Genomic DNA, 13,351 nt, shown 5'->3' on the forward strand with positions numbered 1-13,351 from the left:
TCCTGAGATGCTGTTGAGTTCCTTGGAACACGGACCCTGTGATTGCAGTGCCAGAAATCTGGATGAAATATTATGCTGTGCAAGGCGGACATAGGAGACGGTGGAGAGGTGCTGCTGGGTCAGAGCAGCAAGGCAATGGTAACTGGGATTCAGGTAGTGATGAGAGGACTGCGTACCTGTTCATACACAGTGAGCGACAGGACAGGAGGCATCAACTGGGCGTTAAAGTGGACCTAACGCCTCTCCTGTGCTTGTATTCCTCAGTAAATGACAATGCTGGAGCATTTTCTTAGAATCTGCTTTGCATCATTCCTCTCTTACTCCTCATGGAAATCTATCAATAAATTGACAACAGGCCATTACTTTGCCCTTGTCAATAAGGCGTGTCGCTACACAGCCCCTGTCAGCATTCATCAGACAGAGTAATGCCTCATTCACATGTCAGTGTTTGGTCAGTGATTTCCATCAGTGATTTCCAGCCAAAACCAGCTGTGGCTCTAAACACAGAAAAGGGGCAGATGTTTCCCTTATACCTTATGTCTGTGGAGGCTCCAATCCTGGTTTTGGCTCATAATCACTGATGGAAATCACTGACCAAACACTGATGTGTGAATGAGGCTTAAGGCTGCTGACAAAGGGAATGGTGACACCTTGTCATCACTTCATTCCTGAATTACCAGGAGGTATAACCGAGGAATTTCATTATTACAATTTTTTTTTCTAAAAATAGACATATGAAGGTCCTCTTTGAAAGCCCAGATCCAATGTGCTACCACAGAAATCATTGCATATGTGTCCTTAAATACAACCACTCAGGAATATTTAACCTCTTAGTCCCACATATAATACCACATTTATTCCCACTATACAATTGGTCCCAGTCAGTATTAATCCCACAAATTTAGTAATTAACAGATAAATAGATCAGGGGGACAGAACGAACTGTGCGCTGTTGGTAGCTGTGTCAGATGGTTAAAGGGGTTTTCTAACAGTTTAAGGCTACATGCACACAAACGTATTTTGTTTCCCTGTTTCCGGGGGGCTTTGCCAGTGAGATTGTAACTTTTCTTCCCCAGTTTCCCCTGCCAAATGGGTAACGTGGTCACTGGGAGGGATGGGAGTTGTAGCTGATGGTTATTAATGGCTTACAACATAGAGAACTAGATAGTTCCAGACACAACAGCAGTGACTAAAGCAAGAACTGGAGGACCTATGATGATGTCAGAAGGGGGTTGAGCTCAGCAGTGGAGAGTAGAAGTGGTGGTAAAGGTCCTGTGATGACATCACCATCATGTGATTAGTCCAGAAGGGGAGAGAGTGCAGTAGTTTAGAGCAGAAGTGGTGGGGTAGGACCTACGATGATGTCATGTGACATGGGGGGAGTTTTGTGTGGTGAAAAAGCGATGGATTCAGTGTAGGAGCCAGAAAAATGCTGGAAGTTGTAGAGCTCTCCTCCAATACCCCCTCCCTATAATATCCGATGATATCACATAACAGTCTGGACATGATGGGGGTCGTACTTCTCTCCTCTCATACCCCCTCCCTGTAATGTCCTCTGCTATGACATAACATCAGCCTGGACATGTTGGGAGTTATAGTTTTCTCCTAGTATAGTGTAACTCCTCCTTGTAGTAGTGTTCTCTGTCATCACATAACAACAGCTTGGACATGATGGGAGTTGTAGTCCTCTACTCTTATACCGCCCTCCTGTACCTGTCCTCTGATATCACATAATAATAGCTTGGACATGCTGGGAATTGTAGTTATCTCCTCATACGTTCTTCTTGTAATGTCCAATAGCAAACTCTTGGAGGCAGCGAGGGAAAAAGTTAAATTTCGCAGGTAGGCGCCAAGTTTGGTGAGTAAAGCAATGAGTTATTGTATAGATTTATATTTTCATTTTGCTGATGCTGATATATAGATTATGGCATTCTGTGTATTGTAGAATGGTCACCCACTGTCCTGGGTGCCATATCCTCCTTTAGGGTTATGAAACTGATCAGTCTAACTGCGGCGCTAAATCTTAATCTGATTGGTGGAGCAGCAGTGGGCGGGAACCGCTGCTCCACCAATCCGCCCAGTCACACACACTCCAGCAGTGACGGCCTACGGAGGAAGCGGGTGCGCTGAGACTACTGGACCACCCGCACTACTGTGAGCGCTACTGCCACCTCCTGCTCCGGGCCCTGACAAATCTAGAACCGATGGCTGAGCAGTGAGCATGGACTACAGCAGCCACAGTGGTGATTATATATAGACTGAGGTAATAATATACAGACTAAGGAAATAATATACAGACTGAGGTGATTATATACAGACAATTGTGATTATATACAGACTGAGATGATAATATACAGATTGAAGTAATAATATAAAGACTGAGGAGATAATATCAGGACTGAGGACATAATATAAGGACTGAGGTACTACTATGTAGACTTAGGTAATAGAAACATAGAATGTGTCCCTCTAGTCTGCCCAATATACTGAATACTATGAATAATAGTAATAATATACAGACTAAGGTACTAATATACATACTGAGGTTATAATATACAGACTGAGGTAATAATATACAGACTGAGGTAATAATATACAGACTGAGGTGATTATATACATACTGAGGTAATAATATACAGACTGAGGTGAATATATACAGACTAAGGTGATAATATACATACTGAGGTAATAATATACAGACTGAGGTGATTATATACATACTGAGGTAATAATATACAGACTGAGGTGAATATATACATACTGAGGTAATAATATACAGACTGAGGTGATAATATACAGACTGAGGTAATAATATACAGACTGAGGTGATAATATCAGGACTGAGGTGATAATATACAGACTAAGGAAATAATATACAGACTGAGATGATTATATACAGACAATTGTGATTATATACAGACTGAGATGATAATATACAGATTGAAGTAATAATATAAAGACTGAGGAGATAATATCAGGACTGAGGAGATAATATCAGGACTGAGGAGATAATATAAGGACTGAGGTACTAATATATAGACTTAGGTAATAGAAACAGAATGTGTCGGCAGATAAGAACCATTTGGTCCCTCTAGTCTGCCCAATATACTGAATACTATGAATAATAGTAAAAATATACAGACTGAGGTAATTATATACAGACTGAGGTAATAAAATACAGACTAAGGTACTAATATACAGACTGAGGTTATAATATACAGACTGAGGTAATAATATACAGACTGAGGTAATAATATACAAACTGAGGTGATTATATACATACTGAGGTAATAATATACAGACTGAGGTAATAATATACAGACTGAGGTAATAATATACAGACTGAGGTGAATATATACAGACTGAGGTGAATATATACAGACTGAGGTGATAATATACATACTGAGGTAATAATATACAGACTGAGGTGAATATATACAGACTGAGGTGATAATATACATACTGAGGTAATAATATACAGACTGAGGTAATAATATACAGACTGAGGTGAATATATACATACTGAGGTAATAATATACAGACTGAGGTGATAATATCAGGACTGAGGTGATAATATACAGACTGAGGTAATTACCTATGGTTTGAAGTTTTAGATCGTCAGCTCTGAGGCCCCGAGTCTGAATGAAGTCTCTCCGGACAGAAACTAATGTGCCATGTGTGCCAAGAGAGCTGTGCAGTTGCAGGGTTTAGAGCAGGGGTGCACAACCTGCGGCCCGGGGGCCACATGCGGCCCTTGATACCATTCTGTGCGGCCCCCAACCATCTGGTAACAGACATGTATGTCTATGTCTTGTGGCTGCTCAAATGTATGTTTCATGTATTCTGCCATTATATAGGGATTCCTGGAACTGTAAATAAACATTAATGGTATATACTGTACGTTCAACATAAATACAGTATTTCAGTTGTTAATACGCCTTTAAATTTTATTTTCGGCCCTTAACGTTGGTTTAGTCTAACAATGTCACCCACACCCAGTAAACATTGGGCACACCTTGTATAGAGTATACAGATGATGTGCAGATACAAGATGCACTCTCTAATGATATCTATAGCATATAATTAGGGATGAGCGAATCGACTTTGGATAAAACATCCGAAGTCGATTCGCATAACACTTCGTTTCAATACCGTACGGAGCAAGTGCTCCATACAATATTAGGATGTATTGGCTCCGATGAGCCGAAGTTATTAATCTCGTGAGACTTCACATAATAACTTCAGAAATTGATTTATACTGTAAAAAACATTTCCTGAACTCGGGAATACTGTTAAGAGACCCTTCACACTTGTACACGACTTGGCCAGTCATATCTTAAAAATTGTAAAATACAAGGAAAGAAATACTGCATATAAGGCTGCACCTCTACTTATAAAAATATATAATTTATTCAAAAGAACAAAAACTCGAATGATAAAAACATTGTATACAATGAAAACAATATGTGTGGACTAAATATATGTCCAACACATAACCCTACAAACACCAGTTTCTTTATATAATTTTTTTAAATATAAAATAAAAGAAAACCAATTAATACACATCCAAAAGCACCCACATAGAAACAAAAACAAAAAAACAAAAACAAGAAAAAGTGAAAAAAAAATAAAAAAAATAAAAAATAATTATGAATCTAATCAGCAACATCATTCAAATATCCCCACAAATATATCTGAGCATATATATATATATGATTGTGAAGAATGAAATTTCATAATTCATAAATCAAATTTCATAGCTAAACAACACCTAAAGTAATAAAAGAGTGAAGTAAATAAATTAAGATGCCAATATAATTTAGAATCCATGCACAAATGATAAATGGATGAATTCATAATTCAATTATACATTAGATGATAAAATAATATAATAACCAGTGATACCAATACTTGTTGAATGAATGAAATATTAATTAATCCGTGATTCATATGACACCATCAATTCATTATGTATGTATAATTGTTATTAATTCATGCTTAAATAAATATATAGTTATAAAAATATACAGAAATATATATATATATATGTATTAGACAATATTGTAGCCAACAAGAGCAATATGTAAATAAGTGATTATAATAAATTAATAATACATAATGTGTAATCAAGTAAATAAAATAAATTCATAAGACATGTTACATAAAAAAAAAAAAAAAGAAAGAAGAAAAGGAGACGTGAGTCTGCACCGGGAAACCTGTAAAAAAAAGAAAATTATATAAATAAATAAGCACATATAAGTCCATAATTCATATCACACAAATGTGTGGGAATTAAGCCAGAGTTCCTGTTGAATTCATGAATCTTCATATCAATACAAAAGTAGGCAAGAAGAGGGCTCAAAGTCCTTCGTGGAGTGATTTCAGAAGCCTCTCCAAAGTGATCATGCCAATAATCGTATTTTATAAATATGATCCTAAAGTGCGAAGTGCTCAAAGTGCCGAAATGTATCCAGTACCCAATGGACCAAAGGGAAAATTCTAGAAAAGACAACAAACCATAAATTACCAAATGTGCAAGAAAAATAGAAAAAACAAAACACAAATTACTGTGCATAATAACCAGTGAAGACAAGTTCTTCATTCAAGCCATGCGGTGTAAGAGAGCCGAGGTAAAAAATCCACCTGTCACGGCCATGGCTATGACCGTGACTCTCTATCCGCATGCGGTTGCCTGCGGTTTCGTGCAGGTTAAAACCACAGGTGAGGGCCGCTGGCGTGTGGCCTAACTTGTGGTTGCCGCGGGCAACCTGTTTCTCATGTGTATGTGCAGCAGCAGTCTCAGCGTGGCTAGGCAGCGTGCTGCAGTAGCATGCGGTCTCACCTGACTTCCTTTTTGTTAGGTGTGTGTGTTGTGTGCACGGTGTATTATGTTTTGTGTGCATTTCCCCTTATATGTGTGTTTTCCCTTCTGTGTACTGGAAGGGTTAACTTCCTTCCCAGTGTGTGTGATGTCACTGGGTGTGGTTGACCGGTGGGTGTGGCCTTTGGGCCTATATAACCTCTCTCTGTGGCAGGGCTCAGTAGGTTGCTGCAGCCTTGCTAGCTGGAGCAGCCGCCTGTGTTTTTCCATCTGCCTGTGAGAGCCACCACTGTGGTCATAAGATTTAAGTTAAGGTTTTATAGTATGCCTATGTCTTTATGTGTGTGTTGTTGGTGGATGTTGTCTGTTGGGATTTTCACATGTGTTTGTGCAGTACACGGTTCTGGATCCCTGTCTGTTTAGGGATCCAGTCAGCAGGGCTGTGGCAGGTTGGTGAACTTCTGTTCGCCTGCCATTTCTGTGTTGCTGTTTCTGTCCCCCTCTTCCCAACAGCTTGGCCATTTGAGGCTCCTGCTCCTCCGTGTCAAGGAGGAGTAGGTTGCCTTACCCAGCTCCTAGCTCAGGGATCTGCGGAGGGTAAGATAGGGCTCCCAGGTTCCTGCGCATGGGCCCTCCTACCCTAAAGGTCGGCCCATGCAGGTTAGGAGTTAGGGTCAGGGTAGGGATGCGTGAGGAGGTGACCTGCTCCCTATCCTGTGGCCTCATGGCCGAGTAGCCACTTCAACACCGGGCATCTCACGGCTGAGGGTTTCCCCCATCCTCAGCCGTGACACCACCTGAATTCAGATTTAAGTAATTGTGAAACCATACGTGCCCCCCTAATATTGCCACGTATGAGATCAAGCCCCACAATCCTCAGACCATTATGCCTACCTCCATGACATTCCAGGAAATGAGATGCAACTGACGTCAAGGGTATATCCTTCTAGGGCCTCATACACATGACCGTTCTGGTTTTTGCGGTCCACAAACCGCGGATCCGCCAAAAACGAAAGCCGCCCGTGTGCTTTCCGCAATTTGCAGAACGGAATGGGCCATTGTAGAAATGCCTATTCTTGTCCGCAAAACGGACAAGAATAGGACATGCTATATTTTTTTTGCTGGGCCTCGGAACGGAACAACGGATGCGGACAGCAAACGGGCCCCATTGAAGTGAATGGGTCCGCACCCGAGCCGCAAAAACTGCAGCTCGGATGCGGACCCAAAAAATGGTCGTGTGCATGAGGCCTTAGATTTATCCAGAGAGGCCAAACCAAGGTTAGAAAGATGTTGTTGCATCCTCTTTCAAAACTCTTGTGTTGTTTGTCCAATATAATCTTCCCGCAGAGACACAATAAGGCATAAACCACATTTTTGGAACGACAATTCACATAATTATTCCAATAATGTGGTTTATGCCTTATTGTGTGCCTTATCTTAAAACTTGTACGCCAATACTAGACATGATTGCAAAAGTGATAGATTCTGCACGAAGAGTCTTGATAAAGATAGAGAGAAAAGGGTATGATAATTTCCATCCTTGCTCAAAGCCATTCAAAACCATATGGGTAGATATGCACAGTATATTATGTGAACTGCGTTTTTGCTATCATTGGATGTACTGCAGTAAAGAAAAGTACGGGGAGATATAATACCATGCATTAAACAATAATAACATAAATGTGAGGTTACATGCACATTAAAAAAAAGTCTGTTAAAAACAAATAAACTGTCCATTTTAAATAGACATTTTTTTACTGATGTTTTTCTTAAGGTACTTTCACACTAGCGTTTTTCTTTTCCGGCATAGAGTTCTGTCCTAGGGGCTCCATACCGGAAAATTACTGATCAGTTTCATCCCCATGCATTCTGAATGGAGAGAAATACATTCAGGATGCATCAGGATGTCATCAGTTCAGTCACTGAACAGCGTTTTAGATGGAGGAAATACCGCAGCCTTTGTGTTAGCCTCAGTAATTTGTCATTTTGCAGTCACTTTACAATTCATTAGTTTAATTTAGCTTGAGTTGCCCCGGAAATAAGGGCAAATGGTAAGCTATAGCAAAAGGTTACCAGCATAGGATACCTTGTAAGAAGAGCAAGGCAGTTTCCAACCCTATTACAAGTGGTCCGGAAATGGCAGCGAAGAACAGCAAAGAAAAGGCATCTAAGTATGTCATTTCTTACTAGGTTCACGATGGGGTAATTCGGGTCTTCAAGACCAGACACCGTTTTTTTAATGTAGAATGTTGGTATAAAGGCTAAAACTTTATTGGACTATTGCCATGATTTTGGTGCCTTTTTATGTAGCTAATCCATACTTGAGTCATATAATATACACTCACCTAAAGAATTATTAGGAACACCTGTTCTATTTCTCATTAATGCGATTATCTAGTCAACCAATCACATGGCAGTTGCTTCAATGCATGTAGGGTTGTGGTCCTGGTCAAGACAATCTCCTGAACTCCAAACTGAATGTCAGAATGGGAAAGAAAGGTGATTTAAGCAATTTTGAGCGCGGCATGGTTGTTGGTGCCAGATGGGCCGGTCTGAGTATTTCACAATCTGCTCAGTTACTGGGATTTTCACGCACAACCATTTCTAGGGTTTACAAAGAATAGTGTGAAAAGGGAAAAACATCCAGTATGCGGCAGTCCTGTGGGCGAAAATGCCTTGTTGATGCTAGAGGTCAGAGGAGAATGGGCCGACTGATTCAAGCTGATAGAAGAGCAACGTTGACTGAAATAACCACTCGTTACAACCGAGGTATGCAGCAAAGCATTTGAAGCCACAACACGCACAACCTTGAGGCGGATGGGCTACAGCAGCAAAAGACCCCACCGGGTACCACTCATCTCCACTACAAATAGGAAAAAGAGGCTACAATTTGCACGAGCTCACCAAAATTGGACTGTTGAAGACGGGAAAAATGTTGCCTGGTCTGATGAGTCTCGATTTCTGTTGAGACATTCAAATAGTAGAGTCCGAATTTGGCGTAAACATAATGAGAACATGTATCCATCATGCCTTGTTACCACTGTGCAGGCTGGTGGTGGTGGTGTAATGGTGTGGGGGATGTTTTCTGGGCACACTTTAGGCCCCTTAGTGCCAATTGACCATCGTTTAAATGCCACGGGCTACCTGAGCATTGTGTCTGACCATGTCCATCCCTTCATGACCACCATGTACCCATCCTCTGATGGCTACTTCCAGCAGGATAATGCACCATGTCACAAAGCTCGAATCATTTTAAATTGGTTTCTTGAACATGACAATTAGTTCACTGTACTAAAATGGCCCCCACAGTCACCAGATCTCAACCCAGTAGAGCATCTTTGGGATGTGTTGCCTTGGATGTGCATCCCTCAAATCTCCATCAACTGCAAGATGCTATCCTATCAATATGGGCCAACATTTCTAAAGAATGCTATCAGCACCTTGTTGAATCAATGCCACGTAGAATTAAGGCAGTTTTGAAGGCAAAAGGGGGTCCAACACTGTATTAGTATGGTGTTCCTAATAATTCTTTAGGTGAGTGTAGGTATTAATGGTGGACAGATATGACAAAGACCACAATTACTAGTGGACATTGAATACTTACCTACTGAATACATCACAAACTCTATGGATAAACGGTAGAATTACCAACAGAAGAAATGCTGATCAAACAAATATAATATTTTTTTAGTGACTAGAAGAAAAAAACACAATTGTGATTCTGGGCTGTTTACGTAAAAGACATCAATGCCATTATCTACATCTGCACAAGTTTCATTTGGCGTGTGTTTCATCTGCAGCTAGTTATATGGATATAATATTTATATTGATATCACACTGATATAGATGAGATAACAATATCCCCCTCGTCTTGCTTGATGCCATTGGGGACTATTTATACTTTTCATTTTTTATACTTTTTGTGTTATATTTTAAAATGTTTCTTGCTTTTAATTAATTTGTAGAAGGATTAAGTGGTTATTTAATAAATGTTTGTATAGAAGGTACATGTATTCTGGATGATTGCAAGTGAGGAGTGCCTGTTCTAACTATAATTGTACTTTCTACTATTGATGGGGTGAATCAATGTGACAGAGCACCATATCTATGATTACAAGCGGGTAAGCCGCTATAACTGGTTTATCTCTACTTACAAATCTTTAAATCACCCATATTTAGCAGAGCTCCCAACCTGGTAATTATGGACATTTTGAATGATGCAAACGTTTAAAGGTGGAAACATTTGTGTTTGAAAAATCAGAAACAGTTGGTAACAATCCATCCAGCAAGAGAGCAATGTCAGACATATTTAGAGTTAGAAACTTTGTTACAGAAGCAGTTGAGACAAAGATGGGAAATAAGGTCACTAAATCAGTATGTGGAACATGGAAAGATTCCAAAAGTACTGATGTTATCCAAAAGTCCAGCACAAGATCTATGCAGCATAGAATTCAATAGGGAATGGGACTTCTTCTTTATAACAAAAGCAACAGCATTAATACGGTTGATTATCAAAAGAAGGACACAAATTTTGGAAGAGATTACAGAAAAAATAAATCAGATGAAAAAAATAATAGACAAACTCCCAAAAAATGAATAATTTTATATGTGGCAGGAGAGGCTGTGTAAAGGTCTAGACAAAACTGAACAAGAGATCATAAATAAGAAAGTTAAGAAATATAGAAATAACACACGTATTGAACAAAAAGAGGAGGAACAAGAAAAACAACATCATAGATGAGAAGATAATGAACAGACAAGAGATACAGACAATGTCAATGGAAGATCAGTATATACTGTCCCTGTTACTAATCGATTTGAAACACTATCAAATCACCATTTTTTAGACAGAACCCCACCACATCACAAACCACGAGTCTGAAAAACTTCACAAACATCACCGGAACAAATTCACCATCGAGCATCACCTACGTCACACCAATACAATTTAAGGCAAAGATACACCAACCAAGAATGAGACACATTATCAACAGAGAACAACACCCAGGCACAGACAGGAAATAACACAGAATCAATATCACAAAGAACACACACAGGGAAAAAATTACAGAGAGGACAAAGAAAAAAGAACAAACTACACAACATAGACACTAATAATGAAGATAACTCTATAATTAATTTAAGTTCTACTTTTAAGTTCTATTTTAACGGAAGCACAAATTAAACTCCTTAACAAGGGATTAAAATTTGCACCGACAGACAGATTTAATACATTTTACACATATATAGGGGTGAAAAAATTTATTAGAAAGTTATGTTTAAAGAAATATATTTTTTTAAACCCTCTAATGTCTGAAAATACTGAAATTCATAAATATAAACATACAGATTTGAAACAAAAGACCAAAATGCACTGTGGGGATTTGCTCTGGTAGGCAGATTAGCGGACGCAGTACAGAGGCAAAAGCAAAGTCTTTAACTTAAACAGTGCCGTGTTTATTCACACATAAACAAAATGACAGTTCGCCGTCTTAGTGTTCATTCACACCATGGCAAGTCCACAGAACAAAAAACATTCACCTTGTCAGCGGTTTTGTCAGCAGCTATCCACAACAGGCTTTAGGGGCCATTTACCAGCAATGCGGCTCTCAGCCCTTTAGCACGGCACACATCCTTAGATTTTAAAACACAGAGACTCCACAGCTTCCCTGTCAGATGGAGGATAATCCACACCAGCTGACAGTGCTGTCTGTGCTTTTATATCCCAAACCAAGACCCGGCCTGGAGCGTGGGGAGCATACACCCACCCAGCACTTTGGCTACTCCCAGTAAGAGCCGGCCTGATCAGCTTACAGCCATACTAAACAGCAAACAGTGTCACCTAGCACTAGCTGCCGCTGACAATTGAAACTACCGGCTCTTACCTCACCGAGGCCAAAAACCTCGGTGACACATACCTTCCATCAATGACGGACCCTTGTGCCTTCCTACAGCACCCAAGACAAGAAATAGGACAAGAGATTGCCACCTTTCGTAAGTGTGTAGTAACAGATATAAGAAGAATAAAAGAGACAACTACAAAAAAGAATAACCTAACTCCATCTGAAATTAGGGCTATTAAACAACTACAAACACAAGAAAACATAATAATACGACCGGCAGACAAAGGAGGAGCCATCGTAATCCTTGAGGCGGAACAATACAATTTAGAATGTATAAGACAATTATTAGATGAAACTACATATAAAAAACTAAAGGGAGACCCAACCAAGGAGTTTAATAAAAAATTGATTGATTATTGCAATAAAGGATTGGAAAAGAAAATATTATTTAAACAAGAACACCAGTTCATATTAGGAACATATTACCTGTATTTTATTGCATACCAAAAAAACTCAAAAATCTGAAAAATCCGCCAGGCCGATCGATTATTTTTGGCATAGGATCTTTGACATCGAACTTATTCCAATACATTTATAGGATTCTACAACCAATTGTTAAAAACACATTTGCCTATATAAAAGATACTATACAAATTACCGTATTTTTCGCCGTATAAGACGCACCGGCGTATAAGACGCACCTAGGTTTTTGGGGAGGAAAATAAGAAAAAAAATATTTTTAACCAAAAGGTGTGCTGTGGGTTTGGAACTAGGTGGTCTGTGGATGGCACTATTACTGGGGATTTGTGGATGACGGACACTGTTATGGGGGGATCTGTGGATGACGGACACTGTTATGGGGGGATCTGTAGATGACGGACACTGTTATGGGGGGATCTGTGGATGACTGACACTGTTATGGGGGGATCTGTGGATGACGGACACTTATGGGGGGATCTGTGGATGACGGACACTGTTATGGGGGGAACTGTGGATGACGGACACTGTTATGGGGGGAACTGTGGATGACGGACACTGTTAGGGGGGAACTGTGGATGACGGACACTGTTAGGGGGGAACTGTGGATGACAGACACTGTTATGGGGGGATCTGTGGCTTTCACTGTTACAGGGGGATCTGTGGCTGGCACTGTTACAGGGGGGGATCTGTGGATGGCACTGTTATACATGTGTCATCCACAGACCCTCCCAGCCCATAACTGTGCCATCCACAGATCCCCCGCCGCTCCTGTATACTAATATCATATGTCTTATTCAATTAATAGTTTTTAAATATGCCTCTTTATTCCTAAAAGTACCTTAAATCCGAAGCGCTTCAGTACAATGCCGGCAGGCCGGGCAGCCGGCGCGGCGCGGCGCGTCACTCACTGACGTCACTTGCCTGCGCCGCCTGCTTCATTCATAAAGTAGGCGGCGCAGGCACGTGACATCAGGGAGTTACGCTGCCGCCCGCCCAGCCTGCATACTACTGAAGCGCTAAGGATTTAAGGTACTATTGGGCATAAAGGGGCATATTTAATAACCATTCATTGAATATGACATATTTTATTAGTACACCGGAGCGGCGGGGCGGGCCTTTAGTACAGTGACTGCACCGCCCCGCCGCTATTGCCGGCCCCAGCTCCTCCTCCCAGTCCCTCCCCGAGTCCTCGCTCTCTTTACATCGC

Source organism: Bufo gargarizans, chromosome 8 (genome assembly GCF_014858855.1).
Source record: "Bufo gargarizans isolate SCDJY-AF-19 chromosome 8, ASM1485885v1, whole genome shotgun sequence".
NCBI classification, from domain to species: domain Eukaryota; kingdom Metazoa; phylum Chordata; class Amphibia; order Anura; family Bufonidae; genus Bufo; species Bufo gargarizans.